The sequence below is a fragment of the Schistocerca nitens genome, chromosome 8 (assembly GCF_023898315.1).
Source record: "Schistocerca nitens isolate TAMUIC-IGC-003100 chromosome 8, iqSchNite1.1, whole genome shotgun sequence".
Classification (NCBI taxonomy): Eukaryota; Metazoa; Arthropoda; class Insecta; order Orthoptera; family Acrididae; genus Schistocerca; species Schistocerca nitens.
Window position 1 is genome coordinate 44,858,856 of NC_064621.1, and position 21,911 is coordinate 44,880,766.

Genomic DNA, 21,911 nt, shown 5'->3' on the forward strand with positions numbered 1-21,911 from the left:
CACCTGTCCTGGCCGAGCGGTTCTAGGATCTTCAGTCCGGAACCGCGCTGCTGCTACGGTCGCAGGTTCGACTGCTCTGTGTGATGTCCTTAGGTTAGTTAGGTTTAAGTAGTTCTAAGTTTAGGGGACTGATGACCTCAGATGTTAAGTCCCATAGTGCTTAGAGCAATGTGAACTATTTTTCTCCTGCCCTCCCTTCCTATCAGACCCTGGTAAACTATCCAAAAGCGCTTGTGCAACCGCCCCCACAAGGGTTTCATGCCAATCACAAGACTCCATGTGCTCCATATCTCCCCTCTGACTCAAATACTATAGTCATCACAACTTTCCATTCTTGTGCGGTAGTCTCTGTGTAACGCATGTGAGCAACTAGGTTTGGATTTCTATGACTGTGTTCATCTACATGTTTAAACAGTTCGGACACTATTTCACCTTTCCCCTCAGCCTTTCTGTTCTTTACTGATTGAGTAGCTGCTTTCCGTTCTTCCATCATGGGTGCTGCTGGTGCTGGTCGGATATGTGTTGAGTTCATGGTGAGGAATCTCTCTCATAGTTCTGGCAGTTTACTAATGTACTGAAACAGTGTGCCGAAAACACACAGTTATCACAACGTCATGGCCACTTCACCCGTGGATCGTTTGAAACATTTACGGGTGTTGAGTCTCAGTAGTTTGTGGCATTCTCTAGAATTATCCTGCTGCAAATCCACCTCTATTTTTTCTAACGCTGTTTTATTTTGGTTACGTCTTGTCCGTCTTACGGTTATTGTTGTAATTTTCCTCTGTGTAATATACGCTTAGAGTGTTTGAAGTGCAGGATTTGAGAAGTAGGTGATGATCTACCATTGTGATGTAAAACAATATCTCCCTCCCCCTTTGCAATGCTGTAAGTGAAGGAAATTTCCTGCAGAAATTACAGCGCCGCTTATAGAGATTGCGGACGACAATTGCGACAGGAGCTTTCCGAATGAACGCTGTGAACAGCCTACTCTTGGACACTAGACTTCCTCCTTTGAATATTAGGTGGCAACAACTGCTTGCAAATTATGCCATGTACATTCAGAGTTCGCCTAAACATCCAAATAACTGTCTCCTTTTCCAGATTGGGGATTACGATTGCATTGCATGTCTGGTCTCCTCTCTCTGGACTCGAGTCTTTCCCTCTACCACCTCTCTTCCAGGTCCACTCACATACCTATCCATACAGTATACCTCGACCTCAATTTCATCTAGACCTTCAGAAGTCCCAAATAACTCAGTTCACACTGTGACCCTCTGCTGCCTGTTACTCTCTCTTCTTGGCATGTCCCAGGATTCACAGGTAGTTTACACCGATGGGTCGATGGTTGATGGTCTTGTTGGTTTCACTTATGCTCATGCAGGACGTACTGCACTGCTCTTCCTGCCAGATGGCTACAGTGTTTTCAGTGCAGGGCTGGTAGCCATCCCCCACGCTCTTGTGCATATCTGTTCCCGCACTGTGGAGTCCTTTCTAATGTGTAGCGACTCCTTACAAGCTCTCCACCAGTGCTATCCTCACCATTATTTGGCACAGGCCATCCAAGAGTCTGTTTAAATCCTCGAACAAGTGGACGGTCAGTAGACTTCGTATGGACCGTGATAGACCTCGGAATCCCGGAAAAGGAACCTGCCGAAAGGCTAGCCAAAGAGGCTACTCGTCCATCGAGTCTGGAGATCGGCCTACCAAATTCTGATCTTCGATCAGTAAAACGCTGCAAAGTTTTTGAGCTCAGGAATACAGAATGGTGCCTCCAGAGTTTGCCGAATGAGTTACATGTGGTAAAAGGGGCCATGAATGTGTGGAGGTCGTCATTGCGAGCCTGTCACAAGGATACCGTTGTGCTTTACTGCGTCTGCATCAGCCTTACTTGGCTGACTCACGGTCACCTCCTATGTCGCGAGGACCCACCCCACTGTCACTGTGGTTTACACCTGACAGTTGTCCACACCTAGTTTAGCCACCCAGAGTCTGACTTCTCACTCTCCTGACGTACTACCTATGGTGTTAGTGGCCCAACAGCTCATCTAGTTTTAAGTTTTATTCGAGAGGGTTTTTTTATCACTCAATCTAATTGTGGGTGTGGGTGTATGGTCTTCTCTCCCAGGCCCTCACCCTACATCCATTTTAAATCTTCGTCGCTCCCTCTGGTGCTGCCTGTTCGACTTCGTGTTTTGTCTTTTCACTGTAAGTGTTTACGATGCCTTGTGTTTTTAGGCTGAAGATTTTAAAGCGTTTCAGAGTGGCTGGCTCATCCTTTCTTATTCTTCAGAGCTAGCCCAGGCCATCTGCTGCATTGTTTAAACACCTTCTATCACTTTATTCCTTTTAGTTTATGTTTTAAGTTCTGGCTTTTCTCTATAAGCACGTTTTTTTGTGAGTCATCAGTCTTATGACTGGTCTGATGCAGTCTACCAGGAATTCCTCTCCTATGCTAACCTCTTCATCTCAGAGTAGCACTTGCAACCAACATCCTCAAATATTTGCCGGATGAATTCCAATTTCGTTCTTCCTCTAGAGTATTTGCCCTACGGCTTAGTACCATGGAAGTTATTCCCTGACCTCTTAACGGATATCCTATCATTCTTAAGGCTTCTTCTTGTCAGTGTTTTCCACGTTTCCTTATCCTCTCCGAATCTGCGCTGAACTCCTCATTCCTTACCTTATCAGTCCTCCTGCATTCCAACATTCGTTTGCAACACCACACCTCAAATACTTCGATTTTCTTCTGTTCCGGTTTTCCCACAGTCCGTGTTTCACTACCATACAATGCTACGCTCCATACGTACGTTCTCAGGAATTTCTTCCTCACATTAGGGCCTATGATTGATACTGGTAGACTTCTCTTGGCGAGGAGTTCTCTTTTTGTCAGTGTTAGTCTGCTTTTGATGTCCTCCGTGCTCAGTCCGTCATAGGTTATAGGTACACAGTTTTGTTCCTTCCCTGGATTTCGGGTTATAAGATTCTTTTGGGTATGATTTTAATCCAATATCTGTGGGACTAAGGAAAAAGGGACTGGTAACTATGAAATTTAGTCCCATTACTCTATAAACCAGTAAAGAAACAAATGAAATTTTAATTTTTAATTTACACCTGTTCCAGTCCTCGTGTCCAGGAGGGAATCAAAGATCGGTCCTCCACAGGTAACGCAAGTAGCGAGACAACCTTCATTCTGGAACTGTTTTTTAGTCTGTCTTGCATACATGCAAGGGCATGCGTACACTCAGAGGTAAACGTGGTTCATTTATGGTTCTCCCTTCCCCTTAAACTATTTTTGTTTTAGTTTATTTATGATCCCTGGGGATAATCCATCCTAAGAAAGCCTCCAACCCTCCCTCCCTCTGTACATCCCCCATCTGGGAAACAATAACACCTTTTATAACAAATTTATTGACTAATTAATTAAGTCGGAAAATCGATTAACACCACCCCCACTCCCCTCCCCACCTGGAAATTGGCAGGAAAAATTCAGCTGTGCTGTAGAGGATTGATTTCATGGTCGGAAAGTCAGATCAATGTCAATTACATAGCAAAGGATACACAGCTTATTTATAAAATTGATTTCATAGGGATTGGGTATGTCTTTTATTCCGTGGTAAAGACTCATCACTCTCTGCTGATTTGGCAGAAACAGGTATTGTAAAATACATCAAAGAGAGGTAATTAAAAATATTGCTTTCTGTCTGATCGTTCAAGGTATACCATCACGAAATCAACATCAACATAACGCACCACATGTAATTACACTCTTAAAAATCTTCCGATCGCTTCTTTACAATGAATGCAGGCCAGATGGGCTGGCTGCTTCACGTATTCTTATACACACCGCTCAGGAGAGAGGCTCACTCACAGAGCCAATTCATGCTGCGCACCGACCGGAAGTCACGCCAATCTCCAAACAAAGCACCAGGTGACGGCAACCACTGCATGTCTGTGCCAACATGTAAGACATTTTAGGAAGCACAAGCTCTCTGCTACCACAAACATCAGACGTGATGTCCTGCTCCAACTACGGTGGTGCAGCTTCACAGTGCCATAAGAGAGGAATATATCAGAAAAACAACGCTAATAAAGACATGAATATTCCATGAACGTCGCGAAAAAACCACAACCTAACTTGTATACTGCAAATACTCTATAAAACACGCACTTGCTAACAGTGAATAAATACACAGTGCTAGAAAAATAACTCATTTAGTGCACTTTGCTGGAACAGCTGCAACAACACATCTGCTTCTACGGTGTGTGGAAGACTTGCACCCAGGTCTGCACACAACTAGTGGCCTATCCCAGCACTGCCAAACGACATCGGTGGGAACTATGGACTGGTGATCACTTCACAAAGAGTGACATGGTCCATCCCCATGTGTATAGACAGACGAAGGCAAAACAAATAACTAAATTTCAAGAACACCATATATAGGAGGTCTTGTATGAACAGACGTTTGAGATCACACGCACACTCCTCCATGCATTGCTCATAATCGATACAATCGTGAAGGGAGTCAAGCGCATACTGAGAAGTAGCTCATTGTTCTCCTACCTAGTGAGTGCCTCGAGTGTCACCACCTGAACACTCCAACAACTACACAGCATAAGTTGGCGTCCTTTTGGAATCTAATATCTGAGAAAACAAACTAAAGCGTCCTTCTCTTCCCTCCTCCCTTCCAGCCCTATTCCCTGCCTCTTGAAACACAAGCAGGCCTGGCACTCGTAGTCGGTCGGTATATCTCTTTGGTCTCACACCTCCATTGCTATCGAAACCTGTTGGGTATGGAAAAGACACATTCGAGACGAAGTTTAGGCAGCGTCTCTTGTGTGCCGAACCAACCTCTCCATTTGTCCTGAAAAAAGCAGAAGATACCTGGGGAACCCCTAGCCCATTTCGAAATTCAAGGCAGAGGATGTCTTGCAAATATTCTCACACACTATCAGTTGTCTGACTAATTCCACTCAATTTCCAAACACTTGTGGATTTCTTTTCTCTTTCCTCCTATTGGTGGATACTGACACAGTAATGTCATTTTGAAAGAAGTTCATTACGTTGGACGTAACTGAAAGATTCAAATTTCAACACAGTTCATGCTATGTTCTTAAAAAATCTGCGTAGTGGCGATCTGGTGTGTGTGGTCACAGTAGCAATATCAGAAACGATAAATTGATAAATCATGGATTTGATGTTGCAAATGGATTTTTCAAGCACTATACAATCCTTAAGTTGATTTTCTCAGCTGCACTAGGACGAAGAATGAGGACGAGCAGGAGAAGGAGGAGGAGGAGGAGGAGAAGGAGGAGGGGGAGAAGCAACAGGAAGGGTCTACATCATGACTGGATAGTAACAACAATAAATACAATTCTCACCTTTCTGCTGCAAGACAGAGTCCCCCAGAGTGTATTGCGAAGCAGCAAACACCACTCACTTAAACCATGTTCCATTCCGCATTAACAGCTGTCACGGTTAGATTGTCGACATCGCTGAAACACTGGCACATCCCGCGCGGTCATATCCCGATGTCCACTAACACGGTACCTAGCCAGGTGTCACGAACCACTATTTGCCGATGTGGCCGCACGCCTCAGCAATCGTGCCCGGTCTGCAGCCGGACTCGGTCCGTCTGTGAGGATCACCTGGTTGTGGACGGTATCCAGGATGACCGGAGTGACAGGTTCTCGGACGTTAGCTATACGTCCATCGCCCACACCCGTCAGTGTTCGATATTGAATCTTCTCAAATATCCACGAAAAAATCGAAGAATTCTCGCAGTACACCATCCATCAAGGCTGCCAAACACATAAGGAGTATTAGTTTCGTATCCACCAACCAAGAGGGCGATCAGGGTAGGTCAGATACATCCCCATTCGCCGCTTTGCCATTTCGGATAGCGCAGCGACCCCTTGCGACTTAAGGTGGAAATGTCAATTTTGTTCTGGTCACTGGCTACCTGCGGAACACGCCCGGATGGCCAGCAGGATCGTTCGTCCTAGGAGACCAGTCACATATTTATCACTCTAATTACAATTAAATATTTGCAGCCCTATTCCGGTGACAGACACTGAGCGAAATATCAGAAATACCTCATCGGACGGCTGTGACCCTAGAATGTTTACCCAAGTAAACCTATATACTTCTTATGACTGGACATAACTCTCGTCATGGAATCTTTCATCACTCTTATGCCTATGGATGCGCTGATTTCCACGTCAGATGCATACATCTTACGACCGACATAGTCATTTGCTTTTCACACATAAGAACAGCCGCCCGCTGTGGCCGAGCGGTTCTAGGCGCTCCAATCTGGAGCTGCGCTACTGCTACGGTCGCAGGTTCGAATCCTGCCTAGGGCATGGATGTATGTGATGTCCTTAGGCTAGTTAGGTTTAATTAGTTCTAAGTCTAGGGGACTGATGACCTCAGATGTTAAGTCCCATACTGCTTAGAGCCATTTGAACCATTTTTGAACATAGGAACACTGAGCAGACAACTACAGAATGTACCGTATGATTGTCCCTGTTCAAGACTGTTTAAGTGTTTTAACCTGTAACAGTATTTACAGTGTAGCCCAGTGTACTTTATACCGATCACATCCATGCAATGTCAGCTATTAGCTACCTTGCTGAACAGCTGGTGTTTGGTGTTTAACAAAAGTTCTGCAGTTTGTCTGCTGGGATAATAAGAAGACCGAAAATTGACTGGTGTCCCTGAACACAGATACTTTGCAGGAAAAAATTACCTGCTTATAGCAATAAATTAAGCTTTCATTTGTAATTATGTACCTATAAACTGCTGGAGATTCTTAATACCGACTCCAGCAAAGAGGACATAAGTATTACACAGAAGTGCTACATTAAATTAGAAGAAACATATATCTCCCAATCCAGAACAGCGTTCTCAATAGTACCGTGAGCTACAGACGGCGACGAATTGGGACTGATAGCCACGAAATATGCTATTATACTGGTGCTAAGAAAAAGAGTAGATGTATCGTACAGACTTTAGCCATTTGCCGTCAAAGAAATTGTGCCACTGAATGGAATTAATGTTACGTGTGTACGAAAAAGAAAGCTGGAAGTGGAAGAGATGGAGGTCAAGAAACTTAAACTGGAGTATATGGCGTAGATATTTGCCAGAAAGTACGAATATAAAGTACAATTGGAAAATAGGATAGTCTATTGCAGGTGTGCAAGCAAGACTACTGTTTCAAACACTGTGTATGACGAAATCTGGCAACAACTGGAGAAAATAGAACATCTTCATTTACTATTAATAGCACTGGTAAGTGGCCATATGTAGGAGTTCTGACCGAAAAGGACAGATTGGAACACGTTAACTACATTAAAGGACACAGGAAAAACTAGTTTATAGAGCTCCATCGTCACCTAGATCGCTTTAAAAAGGATGGATACATTGTATCTAAGTGTGCTGGACTGCATGTTGTGCACGTATCAAAAAAAAAAAAAAAAAAAAAAAAAAACAACTGTTTGAATTGCTTAAAACCAACGGAATAACAACGTTTAATGGTAATTTGTTTGTAAATGTTGTAAAATTAGAATTCTATACGGATATTTCACAAGATAGTGGATCAGAAAAGTTGGTAGCGTACATCCAGGAAGTGTGAGTCTCAGTCGCAATAAAGTTCCTAGTGAAATTTACTTCTTCTGCAGAATTTGGTGCTAACTACAGACAATTAATTGTAATTTGTAGTAGTTTGGGGAACCACAGATACAGTATCAGTTATTTTTTGATTCTCATAATGAGCATTTTATCGTACTTTAATGGTGCCCTGAACTTATAGATTAAACTGATAGCAGGCTACTTTCAATTTTTTTTAAAAAAATGACGTCTCATTGGTGTGTTTATTAGCACAGAACATAAAAAGTTGTATCGAACCTCAGTTTGAAACTTGTGCTTCGGCTGACTGACAACGGCGCATTATACTTCATCTTGCCTTCTTTAAAGCTGCATATATTTGTTTTTGTTGTTAACATTTTTGATTATCCGCTCTTTTACATCACTTCACCTCGATACTTCTTCGTGCTTTGCATACACATTTCTTTATTTTTGTTTATCACTTATGATTGATTTTCATACGCTAGTGTTGGCAGTACGTCAGTGTTTCAGTCCTCAATCTCGGATGTTGCTGACAGTTGTCTGCTAAATACCCAAAAAGAATGATTCTGGTAAATAATAGTAATAATAATAGTAACAACTGTTGCTCTACTAACACTGTTGTATTTTCTTAAAATGTCAGTATTTAGAAAAATAAAAAACAGTATATTCGTCACACCTGTTTTTTCTTAGGATGCCACCTTCACCCCCTTGAAATACAAATACGGCTAAACACATTAAAATAATTTGCGATTACCAAATTTATTTCGATATAAGGAGTCTAGACAATTTTATGAAAGTAATATGTAAAGCTGACAATAAATAATAATTAATGCCTGTGTTTCATGAAGTGTCTGAGTATTACAATAAAATTAAATACGGCATCCTGTCCCGTAATACACTGTGGTGTGTCAACAGCGCAGAAGCGGATGGCGTGTGAGACGTCAGCGTTAACGTTCCGGTTCTGCTGAACACCACGAACGGTACTTTCCTAATCGAATTCTTCCTGTAGCAGGTCCTCGCCCACCAATTTGAATACTACGAAATTGGGGTCGCCGCCGCGTAGCAATTCTCGAGAGCGGTATTCATTAAGCTGATTTCTTCAGCCTGCTTGCCGGGGCGCTAAAGGGTCTCATTTGGCGCTGGCCTGCAATTCTCCTCGTCCACCTCCCATCCGATCATTACGGACGTATAAAAACTCAGAGGAAGGGTGAACGACGAAACGAGAGAGACAGAAAATGGCTACGTTACTCGCGAACGCATTGCGATAAAGTGCGCTAAAAAATAAGAGTAGGAGGAGAGGTGAATGAAGTACAGAAAGGGCTGAAAAGGTATAATACGATGGGTTGTGATCTGTAGGCAGAGTGGGGATGGGAGAGCAATGGAAGGTGGGGGGGGGGGGGGAGGAGTGGGGTTGAGCTAGCTATAGGTGAGGCGATCGACGGTTGAGTGAGGGCCGAGGCCGGCTTAGAGCTTCTTCAAAAAGGGAATTCCCGGGTTTCACTTTGTCGTACTCGATAATACCCCCTAATCGGATTGCAGTGAAGCCCATTCTGGGCCGTCAAGGCGCCCACAGAACCGCCGCGCCAGCCAGTCGCACGCTGGGAACGGCAGAAAACTTTTCTGTCTGGCCCAGAAACGGCGTCCACATCAGTTGAGTTTTGCTTCTGTTTTACTCCAACTGATTGGTTATTAAACTGAATGAAGCGTAAATGTGACTTGTATACAGACAATCGGGGTAACTTTTTACCACTTTCCTCCATTTTTTCAGAATACTGCACACGAAGTAAATTGCACATGACAACGAACATTGTAACATTATACATCGCTAGTTACTGAGTGCTTGGGAAAACAGAACGTATACTAATTGTGCCCTGTCACAGTAAATTTCAGTTTTAATACAGGAAAAAATTTACACTGTCATCCAGGGTAGTTTTAGGACAGTCCTAAGAAACATAGTTTCCCACCTAGATCTAATGATGTAGGTAAAGTCAGATCATAACAGACAACGTTAATTGACTATTGCTGATTAACTTTGAAATATCAGAACATAGGTATCGATCTGTCATTACTGAATTTTAATCATTGTTTCCAAAAGCCCACTTCAAAATCGATACAATTAATCACAAGCTTAAAAGCTTGCAGAAAGGTTGAAAGACAACTGAAGTACTAACTTAAAATCACAGAGGTAATAAAAATCTTACTTTTTGTGCAAAATAATGCAAGTAGGTGGAGCAGTAGCCATTTGAAACAAAAGTAGTAAGTGGTATAAAGATACCCTGACTTGCTTGACATGCTTGGATTCCTCCACTTCTTCTCGCTTGGGGAACCACCGGTAATTGATCAAAGGCGACCCAGTGGAATAAACCAAGTAACTCAACTACTGATACTCAAGATCATGTCGTCGTTTGACATAAAAATGTTGGCAACCCCTCCCCTACCTTCTGGACCAATGAGAATCGTACACTCTCCCACACCTTCACCTTGTATAACTGGGATATTTTTGTGGGAGATGTTACTCTGTACCTGGACAGCATAGGTAGAGGGTCAAGTTGTGTCTGTTTTTCAATAAAAAATTATCTTCAGTCACATCACTTGATCTCTGTTTGTTAATACCAATATGAAGCGACGCCAGCATCTCAGTATTCCATTTTTTTACAATTTCCCTGTTTCATAACAGGAGGAACTCTTAAGTATAGGGTGTGGTTGTGTCCATCTGTTTACAACAAATTACGTCACTCCAGGCCTATATGAGTACTATTTGGAGGCACCAACCAGCAGACGGCACGGCCAGATAGACAGTACTCGCAGTGTTACTCATTTTCCACAATTTTGTGCATTGTATCCAATTACTGGAGTCATGTGTTAACAGCCGCTCGGGGTGGCCGTGCGGTCAGAGGCGTCTTGTCACGGTTCGCGCGGTTCCACCCGTGGGAGTTTCGAGTCCTCCCTCGGGCATCCGTGTGTGGTTGTCCTTAGCGTAAGTAAGTGTAAGATAGATTAAGTAGTTCGTAAGCCTAGGGACCGATGACCTCAGCAGTTTGGTCCCACAGTCCTTACCACAAATTTCCAATTTCCATGTGTTAACACCGTGTCGCATCACATCACGACATCGCGTCACAGTGTCGTAGCGCGTTGCGTTACGACGACGAATGGCATCGAGTGGACGTCATGATGTTATCAACTATGGTCCCGATTTATGTATCACTGTTAAGGCACCCCATCGTTATTATTGCTAGGTGCTATAACATGTTGATTGAAACAATGACGCTATACAGAATTCTATTTGCCAAAGATACTGTGTAAGAAACACCACACTACGTTTCTAGATTAAGTGACATCATAATGAAATTCTGGAAGCTCGAACCAAAGATACAGCGTTTGTGGAATACCCCTAAAGAGAGACAAGTAGTATCTCCGACAGCCACAGCGAAAATCATGTCGCCCGATGGAGGGTGGATCACCGCAATGTGTGGCCGTGTAGCCGCGAACGCCGACGATCGCGTACACAGTGCCCAGAAATTGCCGAGAAAGTTTCGGTTGGAGCCAAACGCTGCTGGCCGAGAGATCTGCCGCTCGTGGTAATAACGACAAACTGATCCCAAGACGTAGGTTACGGCATGGAAATTCTCGTACGATGGTGACCACCAGATTACGAACGGCAGTGCTCCAATGTCTGCCAGACCATCTCCCAAGGGTGGTAGAGAAATTTGCACAAAGTACGTGTACTCTTTTCCGACCTAGCAGCTGGCACAAATGGCGCTCAATCGTCCAGGGAGGAGGCATCCAGCCGCAGCAAAATGTGTCGTAACTTGTCGACCCCTTTGCAGGTAAACACTGTTAATAATTTAAGCGCCAAGCACTCCCTTTCCCCAGTCCTCAATAATTTCTCTATGGAACTCCTAGACCGACCAGTATTAACTCGTAGGCACCTACACGCTCACCAGGGAAAATCTGTGGACTACTTTGCTGACAACCGCTGCTAACAGTTTAATCGCCAAGCACATCTCTCCCCACCGTCCTTTTTTTCGGACCAAGAAGTTCTCCCATTCTCGTCCCTCCAGCTGTCGTTTATTTGAAATTAGCATGAGTGACTAATTCTCCGATAAGCTGCCTCCCGGGTGGAATGAAGACTTGCAACAAAATAAACCATGCTATTATATACGGCATTAATATTAGCCTTGAATAATAACCTCGGCAAAATCAGAGCACGGTATGTCATTTTGACTGGTCCACAGAATTCCAAAGACACACGCTGCATAATCAAAACACAGCTGCATTTGCAACGAAAATTTATTTGTGTATTAATAATGAGTATCCCTCAAAAGGGAGCAGGATTGTTGCGAAAGACACATCCCCCCCACTGCTCGCGATCCATACCTGGTACAACGGGGAAAATAATGTAGCGAACAAATGCCATCCTAGGGCCACCTCGACGATAGACTAGATCCTCCAGACGTGTAACTAGGAACATTACATCCCTATAAAATTCGTAAATACGTGCAGAAAAAATTATATACGACTTCGACACACGCAAAGGAAGCTGAGAAATGGTCACAGTGCAGCAATAAAAAAGAATATAAATAAAAATAAACCTTTCATACATACAAATTCACAGTCTCACACAGGTCACGACGCTATAGGATGCGACCTCAGGGAGCAAGCACCGTGTACCGATAAGTGTGTCCACCAAAGGACAATTACGAACTAGATTAAAAAATTTGAACAACACATGCACTACGATCGTTCGGAATGAGAGTTGCATATACCTGAATACAATGCAGTCACCACTATATTTATGACGAGATGAAGCTTATATCTGGTAGCGGTACAGACTGAGAGAACATGAGGGCCAATATCGCCATTGTGGGTCTTCATTCGTGCAACACTTCCCTCGCTCGTCCCGGAGGAAAAACCGTCTCAAAATGTTCAAATGTGTGTGAATTCCTAAGGGGACCAAACTGCTCAGGTCATCAGTCCCTAGACTTACACACTACTTATGCTAAGAACAATACACACACCCATGCCCGAGGGAGGACTCGAACCTCCGGTGGGAGGGGCCGCGCAATCCGTGTCACAGGGACCGTCTCATTGGCTCCAAGTAGCAACGATAAAAATTATGTACGAACTGAGAGATGGGGTCATTCACTGACGTGTGTGTAGATAGGAGTAATAGTGTAAAATTCTTTCCCGACGGCTTTCGTGTGATAACTAGCACCATCTAGATCTCAGTGCAGCAGTTGAAACGGTAGCCAAGATTCACTCGCCCGCTATCGGTAATCTCCAGAGGTCTGCTTGATGAAGTTGCCATGGTGTCGCCTGTATAACGCGAAGCAGACAGCCAAGACTGTCACAATAAAAATGGTCCACAGTTAATTTATATTACAAGTCTGCTAGAGGCTACATATTGTCTTATTAACAAAACAAGCATTATCTAGCAAAATAAAATCGTTGTGTGATTGTACTGGTTACAATAACACAGCAGGTGTTGAACGTCAACATCCTACACGAATCGGGCATTCGTATATCTTTAGTGCTCCAACAATTCAAAGTCGTTGATAATGAAGCGTAAGTCGGGTAATATCGGAGCCTACAACTTCTGAGAACAACGGTAACAGTCCGCTTGACAGTGAGATTTTATTAAATCGATTGTACTACGAGAAAAGGTTCTGAGATAGATGTCAGTAACTTGCGTCATGTTTGCTATCATGTTTTCCACTTAGTCAGAAAAGCGTTCTGACAACGTACGTAGTGTTACATTACGATCGATGTATTACGAGACAGACTCACGTACTCTTTCGTACGAAGAAGCTATGATCAACCAATGTGTTTTTTAATATTGCTGACCAACTTCACAACAGTGGCTCTGTTGTCACTGTAACACATTGCTTAAGCTATGTTCACACTGAGGGATTTGTTGCTGAGATTTGTGCTCGGTACAGGCCGCGGAGAGAAGTACCTCGGTACATGTAGTATATCGCATCGCGATTTTACTTAAGAAGCCGGCCGGAGTGCCCGAGCAGTTCTAGGGGCTACAGTCTGGAACCGCGCGACCGCTACGGTCGCAGGTTCGAATCCTGCCTCGGGCATGGATGTGTGTGTGATGTCCTTAGGTTAGTTAGGTTTACGTAGTTCTAAGTTCTAGGGGACTGATGACCTCAGAAGTTAAGTTCCATAGTGCTCAGAGCCATTTGAACGATTTGACTTACTTCAGGGACGTGTGCTCGGCACAGGTGGCTAGCGCTAGCGTTATAACTGGCGACGTGCGGCCCGTCAATTCCAGGGAACATGACGTCCCGTGCAGAACTTCTATTTATTAGCATTAACGCTGTGCATATAACTGTGAAAAGGGATAATAATAGGAGAAAGGAACGTAGGTGTTGGGTGTGCAACTTTCTCAGCAAACGGTGTAGTGACAGCGTTTAGAGCTCAGTGAGGAGTGACCTAAAAGTTCAAGACGCACAAGGTTTCAAAAATTTTGTTCATATGTCTACGACAGACTTTGAAGTATTACTAAATATGACAACGCAATGCTACACATTGACAGATAAAAATTTTCGAGAAGCTGTAAGCGCTGCTGAACAACTTGGCGTTACATAACGCTTTGTAGCTACTGGAGATCTGTGCAGCTCCTTGATGTACATGCATAGGATTTCCAAATCCAAAAATCAATGAAATAATACCAAACGTATGTCAGACTTTAATAAAGGCTCTTCAGAGAGAAATTAAGGTAGGAGCTGTTATCTTTATCGATCTTTTATTTAAAATTAAAGATACCATGGAGTGCATTACTTAACACTGTTATCCTCTGTTAAAATATAAACTTTTCTGACTGCCCGTCAGTAAAGTTAAATCAGCCACTGTACTTCAGTACTCACTTTCAAATTCATCAAGCTTCTCAGTTTCAGCTGCAGAAATTAAGTTTTGATTCTTCTTTTGTAGAATAGCAAGACGTCTTATGTTGCTAACTTCTCGAAGTTCGCGTTGTACATACTTCGAGAGCGAGGTGAACATGCCTTCCTTTTTCCCTAGAATGTCACTGCTACGTTTCAAAACTGCGAATGCATCATCTGCTGAATTTATGTTTGTAACTTGATCCTTGTTCTGTGTCATAATTAGTATTTGAAATACTTCGTTCCTGTTCCATTAATGTTGACAGCTTTAGCATCTCTCTTTCGATGTAGACTAAAAAAAAGGGGTAAAAACATTCTTCAATTTTTTGTTTATCTTCGTCCAGGTACCGAATTCAGAAACACAATGGGAGGAATCTACACCAGAATTTGAGTTTCACTGGAACTTTCTTCACTGCATAGGGACTTCACATGTAAAACACGTGCTAGTTGTTAATCCTGCTGATGTTGGAAGCACTTACTACAACTATACAGACACTTTCAGCATTGTGTTAATGGCATTAGTGGATTCTGATTATCAAGTTGTATATGATGTGGGGTGCAGGGACGTATTTCGGGTGGAGGTGTATTTATTTAATAGTACAGCCTTCAACAAAGCGCTTCAAGCAGTCGAGTTGCACATACCAGAACCAGAACCTCTGTCAGGAAGATATGTGGCAATCCCCTACTTCATTGTTGCTGAGAGTGGCTTTGCTCTACAAGAACATGTCATAAAACACTTCCCAGGTAGTCATAACATAGGTAGCAAAGGAAGAATATGTAAATTACAGGCTGAGAAGAGCCCGACGAATTATTGAAAATGCCTTTGGCATACTATCGTCTCTTTTTCGTACTCTACGAGTACCTATTCACCTCTACCCGCATTAAGCAACTATTGTGGCTTTGTGCTGCGTTTACCTCCACAATTTCCAAGAATAAATCGAGAGGCTCACGTAATTTACTCGCCACTATTCAGTTTTGATTCTGATTGGTTCAAATGGCTCTGAGCACTATGGGACTCAACTGCTGAGGTCATTAGTCCCCTAGAACTTAGAACTAGTTAAACCTAACTAACCTAAGGACATCACAAACATCCATGCCCGAGGCAGGATTCGAACCTGCGACCGTAGCGGTCTTGCGGTTCCAGACTGCAGCGCCTTTAACCGCACGGCCACTTCGGCCGGCTTTTGATTCTGAAAACGTAGAAAGAGCGACTGTAAAACCTGTGGGATCGGGAGACCACCCACCACTACCGCCGCTATCAAGAATTGGCAGAAATGTTGCCGAAGGCGCTAAGAAAGTGACAAATGAATTTGCAGCATTTTTTGTCACCGTCAAACACAGGTGGAGTGGCAATATTTGTTTGCTTTGTGTCGAAGATAGTTCAGTAATAATTATACACGATGCTTTGTTTTTCATTTTCATGCGCACACTTACATTCTTCATTCTTACGTAAATAAATATTTGTGTTAAAAATAATGTAAAATAAATACGGACCAGCTTTTCTCAAACGTGGATAAAGTGGTTCTTGGTTTGTTTGCAGCTATCAGGCACAGCAACGATTCGTATGCATACCGATAAGAAATGTACACCTCTTCTCTTCCCGAGCCTAATGTCTTCGACGGAGAACATTAATTTAATTCTCGGAAGAATTGTGACCTCAGGTTACGAAGTTTGCTGTACAATTCTTTACCAGAAACGCTGAATAAACATACCAGTTGGTGAACTGTATCGCGTTTCGCATTCCGGTTTTTATAATGGGGGATTGTGGGATTCCAAACGAACGCTTTTTGCGAAATTCTTCAATTAATTTTATGGTGTTATTTTTTGACTATTCCATCTTCGCAGTCTGCTACTAGAAGGACTGCTGGCCGGCTACGGAACGAACACAACCACTCTGACCTGCTTGTACACCGCTGCTTGCTTGTTGCCAAGATGCAGCATGAGTTGGTCCGTGAACCACGTATGCGCAGTAGAAAATGTATGTGGGATTTGTAGCGTGTTTTCGATGAGCGGGATGGGTAAAGGCAGATGTGTCGGAATACTAGCATCGATGTTGCAGGTTCATGTCGCAGGAAATTTCAACGTGTGCCACACCGCGTCGGTTGCGTGTGCCGGGCACAAATCGCTGAGACAAATCCCTTAGTGTGAACATAGCATTACTAAGCAGATGATTTCTCTAGGCAGCCAGTAGCGTAATGCTGTACTTGTCACTGCTAGGATCAACCAAAACTCTCGAAGACTCTACTGAGAACCAACTTTCACCAGTGACGTATATAAGGGAAAACAGACATTGTCCCTGTCTCTCGAGTTCTGTCCGCCGCCACTGCATCCAACGACGCCTCCTGCGTCGGTGGAGGGAGGCAGTTGGTGTTACTGCTGGAAGTCCACACCTGAAATAGAGTAACAGTCTGTTTACAGAAGAATAATTTCAACACACTACCTCCAACAGCAATCGATGTGCGTGTGTGTATGTTTCTGCGTCTGTTTTAGCACTTTACTTTGCCAATGGGGAAATAAGTATATAGTGCGGATGCGTTGGGGCTCTGCATTAAAGTGGGATGGCATAAAAAAAATAACTAACCAGGTCTGGTCGTGGAAGCAATCACAGCATACTTATACACTTGCATATGGAAAAAATAGATCAATATCAAAAAATGTTGGAAATGTCGAAAAATTCGATAAAAAAGTAAGATATGGTCCACCAAACGTCTGTGTCTATCTTTGAATGTGGTCGTAATGTGACATAAACTATAGATCAAAGTGCCTGCGACGATCTCTTGGACACTTTCCTAGAAATCTATGAGTATGACAGATGAATTAAGAACACTGCGCAATTTGTCTGCTAATTGACTGAGACCTATGCTAAAGGTTGAGGGAGCGAGGTAGTCGTACACTCTTCGGAAACAATATACGGATTTTTTTGTTATTTATGCAGAATAGGTGACTGACATGGCATCACAGATATATTTATTAAAAAAAAAAACAGATATGGCAGTCAGTTGAGAGGAGCTACATCAGGAGCAGTAGGAGCTACATAGGAGCAGTAGTTAGTAGTGGTATGATGTTCATTCTGGTGTAGTCTGCATTGTTGCCAAAGTTATTCAAGATCATGGCGCTCTCTGAAAAGTCCCCACTTCCTGTCTGTGATGGGTGGATATGGCAACTTCACATTATCGAAATCACCATCTGCACCTCTCCCCTGTGCCCCACTCTCCCCTCCTCCCCTAGTTCCCCTATCATCTCCACCATTTTCTGTCCTCTTGTCAACTTGGAAACTGGGGGGAAGAAACACAGGTGCCTCCATACTCCGCCACCTCCACCCCACTTTTTCTGATCACACATGTGTATGTTCATCTCAGAGTTTGAAGACTGCTCTAGACCACAATACTGTCACTAGAGGGTGCTTGAAACTGGCCTAGAGCTGCGCCCCATCCACCTCCACTTACCACCACCCCTACAACACTTCTGCTGAGTGTGTATGTATGTAAGTTCATCCTGCTGTGTGACCTACTCCACAGTGCCACTCAAAATTGGAGGAAACGTTCCTGCAGTCACTGCTGGAGGAATTGCCTCGTACCAATCCATAAGTGTGTATCAGCTGAGGAAGCTGAAAAGAATACATGGCAAGAAAGGAATAGGACAGCAAACTATCACTGAAGCGTAGGAAGAGATCCCTTCCACCAATCTACAAGTGCATACCTGCTCAGGAAGTTGTACACAGTTACGTGGTCAGAAGGGATAGGACAACATACTATCACCGAATGCTAGGAAGGCCAATGCAAGCGACAACATTTGATAGAAAATGCTTCACTGCTCTCATTACACGTCGAAAATGTCGTGGAAAAACCATCACTCATAAACAACATACCATAATGCAACACATTACCTGGGAATTTAGAAAAATCACTGAAATAACACAACTACTACAAACACTAACCCAAAAAGATCTTTCCAGGAGGAGTGGAAGCAGCTGCGTGTGTGTTCACCTCGACGTGTGGACATAGACTAAGCCACTTAGAACTAGTCTTATATCTCCCCTACTACCTCCCTCCCGACCTCCTTTACGGCGCCACTGTAGGTAAGGATAGTGGTGATCCAGATCTGTTCTAACATGTTTCTGATGGTACACAAATAGATCCGTCTGCTGCCAGTGAAATAATGTTTCCTGTCAGAAATTAATCACAGAGGGACAAAAGACTCGAGAACAGAACTTTTGCTCCGAGCTGTTAAATATATTTCTTGGAAAGAGTCGCCCCACATACCAACAGCGAAATACCTGACTATCCACCACAGATCAAAATCTGAACGGTCAACAGCAGCATGCTTCCAAACATTCAGAATACGCCAGCGCTGTCTGAAAGTGATCCTCGGCTAATCAGATGCTCCACTGTACCAAATAGCAACATTGTTTGTGTGTGTGTGTTTTCTGTTATACTATGGAAGGATGAGATTTCTGTTGCACAGATGGTGGAGGAATTTTACCCAGTTCATTCACTCTTTGTGGAATAACACACGGGGTGTCTGCCTGAAGCGTTGCCATTCTTAACAGCTCAACTGCCGTAATGTCAGCTCATTATTTAAAAAAGTGCCTGAATAAATATGGACACTCATCTTCTGCACGAAATCCAGGTGTGATTCATATGCTAGCGACAAAGAATACTGCACCGACACTTTTAAAACAAATACTGTGACACTGCACATAGCGGGTTTAGTACTAAAATCAATGATATTTCCAGCCAAATATGTGCACACTTACTCTCATGCTATGAACGTATGCCTCCAGTAAAGAATACTGATCCAAGAACATTGAATCTTTCGTTGAATATACTACAAAATAAGCACTTAACACCGTTGACAATCCTTATACAGACATTCAGCGAGCCAGTTTTACACACTTCGGGGAGAAGAATACTTCATCAATAACGTAATTCTTGTAGGAACAAACAACAACATCATAACCAATAATGAGTGAACATTCATGTCTTCTTGTGACTGATACCAGTGAGTCTAAGGAGGACAGAGACGTAATCCTCTTATAAGCGAGCAACTATTAGAAAAAAAAAATACATCAGCAACGAATATGCTCTGCTAGAAGTGCATTCAGGCCATTGTTATACAGGAAGAGAAAAAACACTAATAACATCTCAGAACTGTAGAGAAGAAACCCTACACCAAAAAAGTCCATTGGCATCACATCGATGTGTGGATACAGACTAAGCAACTCAGAACGAGTCTTACATTCCCTCCTTCCTCCCTCTCCTTCCACCCCCATAGGAGAGGTACTGGCTTTCCAGCCCTGTTCAAACCAGTTGCTGACAATACACAAAGAGGTCTATCCACTGCAGGTGCCCTACTTTGGTTATGCTGGGTTGACAACGAAATACTGTTTCAGGTCTACAGAAATCAAACATGTTTCTAGGAAGTGCTGAACCCCAGTGCAATTCTGAAACACTTGACTATCCGTTACAGATGGGAAAAGTAAGCTCTCCAGGAGAAGAATGGTCAACAGCCCTCGGCTACGTCTTGCATTAACATTTTCTGAATGATAAAAATGCAGTCATAATTCCACGAGAACGGATACAACCGAGTTCGGTTTGCTGGACCAAAATTTACAGAGTCGATAGCGTTAATTACGTTCTAAATTAGTGTGTGTGTGCAAGTCTTGCAAATAAACTGTCATGCACGTGTGTATTATATACGTTTCAGATGCATGAGTTATCAATACTGAACAGTAACCTTCATGCTGTTTATTCCGATGCGAAAAAGGAAACACATTCAGTTTATGTTCAACAGCAAGCTGCAATTAACATCTCTCTTCCTCTCACCTAGTTATTTTGTAATATTCGATGGAGTAAAACTGTCGACTATAAAAGCGTTCCTAACGTCACTTGATAGAGGCCTCGATAAGATGCTATATGTCATGTACTGGCCTTCTTACACTTCAGCGATAGTTTGCCATCCTATCACTTCTTACCATGTATCTGGGTACAAGTTCCTCAACCACTATTTCACTTATAGGTTGGTGAGAGCCAACCCTTCCTACACTTAAGTGATATTTTGTGCCCTATCCCTTCATGCTATATATCTGTCTACAACTTCTCAGTAACCATACACTTGTATGTTGGTAGGAGACAGTTCTTATAGCAGCGGCTGAAGGACAGTTTCCCGCCAAATTTGAGTGGTGCTGTGGACTATTCACACAGCAACTGGATTGTAAGGCGTACCCAGGAGCAGATATAGACTCAGACCACAATATAGTAGTGATGAAGAGTAGGCTGAAGTTCAAGACATTAGTCAGGAAGAATCAATACGCAAAGAAGTGGGATACAGAAGTACTAAGGAATGACGAGATACGTTTGAAGTTCTCTAACGCAATAGATACAGCAGTAAGGAATAGCGCAGTAGGCAGTACAGTTGAAGAGGAATGGACATCTCTAAAAAGGGCCATCACAGAAGTTGGGAAGGAAAACATAGGTACAAAGAAGGTAGCTGCGAAGAAACTATGGGTAACAGAAGAAATACTTCAATTGATTGATGAAAGGAGGAAGTACAAACATGTTCCGGGAAAATCAGGAATACAGAAATACAAGTCGCTGAGGAATGAAATAAATAGGAAGTGCAGGGAAGCTAAGACGAAATGGCTGCAGGAAAAATGTGAAGACATCGAAAAAGATATGATTGTCGGAAGGACAGACTCAGCATACAGGAAAGTCAAAGCAACCTTTGGTGACATTAAAAGCAACGGTGGTAACATTAAGAGTGCAACGGGAATTCCACTGTTAAATGCAGAGGAGAGAGCAGATAGGTGGAAAGAATACATTGAAAGCCTCTATGAGGATGAAGATCTGTCTGATGTGATAGAAGAAGAAACAGGAGTCGATTTGGAAGATATAGGGGATTGCCGGCCGAAGTGGCCGTGCGGTTAAAGGCGCTGCAGTCTGGAACTTCAAGACCGCTACGGTCGCAGGTTCGAATCCTGCCTCGGGCATGGATGTTTGTGATGTCCTTAGGTTAGTTAGGTTTAACTAGTTCTAAGTTCTAGGGGACTAATGACCTCAGCAGTTGAGTCCCATAGTGCTCAGAACCATTTGAACCATTTAGATAGGGGATTCAGTATTAGAATCGGAATTTAAAAGAGCTTTGGAGGACTTACGGTCAAATAAGGCAGAAGGGATAGATAACATTCCATCAGAATTTCTAAAATCATTGGGCGAAGTAGCAACAAAACGACTATTCACGTTGGTGTGTAGAATATATGAGTCTGGCGATGTACCATCTGACTTTCGGAAAAGCATCATCCACACAATTCCGAAGACGGCAAGACCTGACAAGTGCGAGAATTATCGCACAATCAGCTTAACAGCTCATGCATCGAAGCTGCTTACAAGAATAAT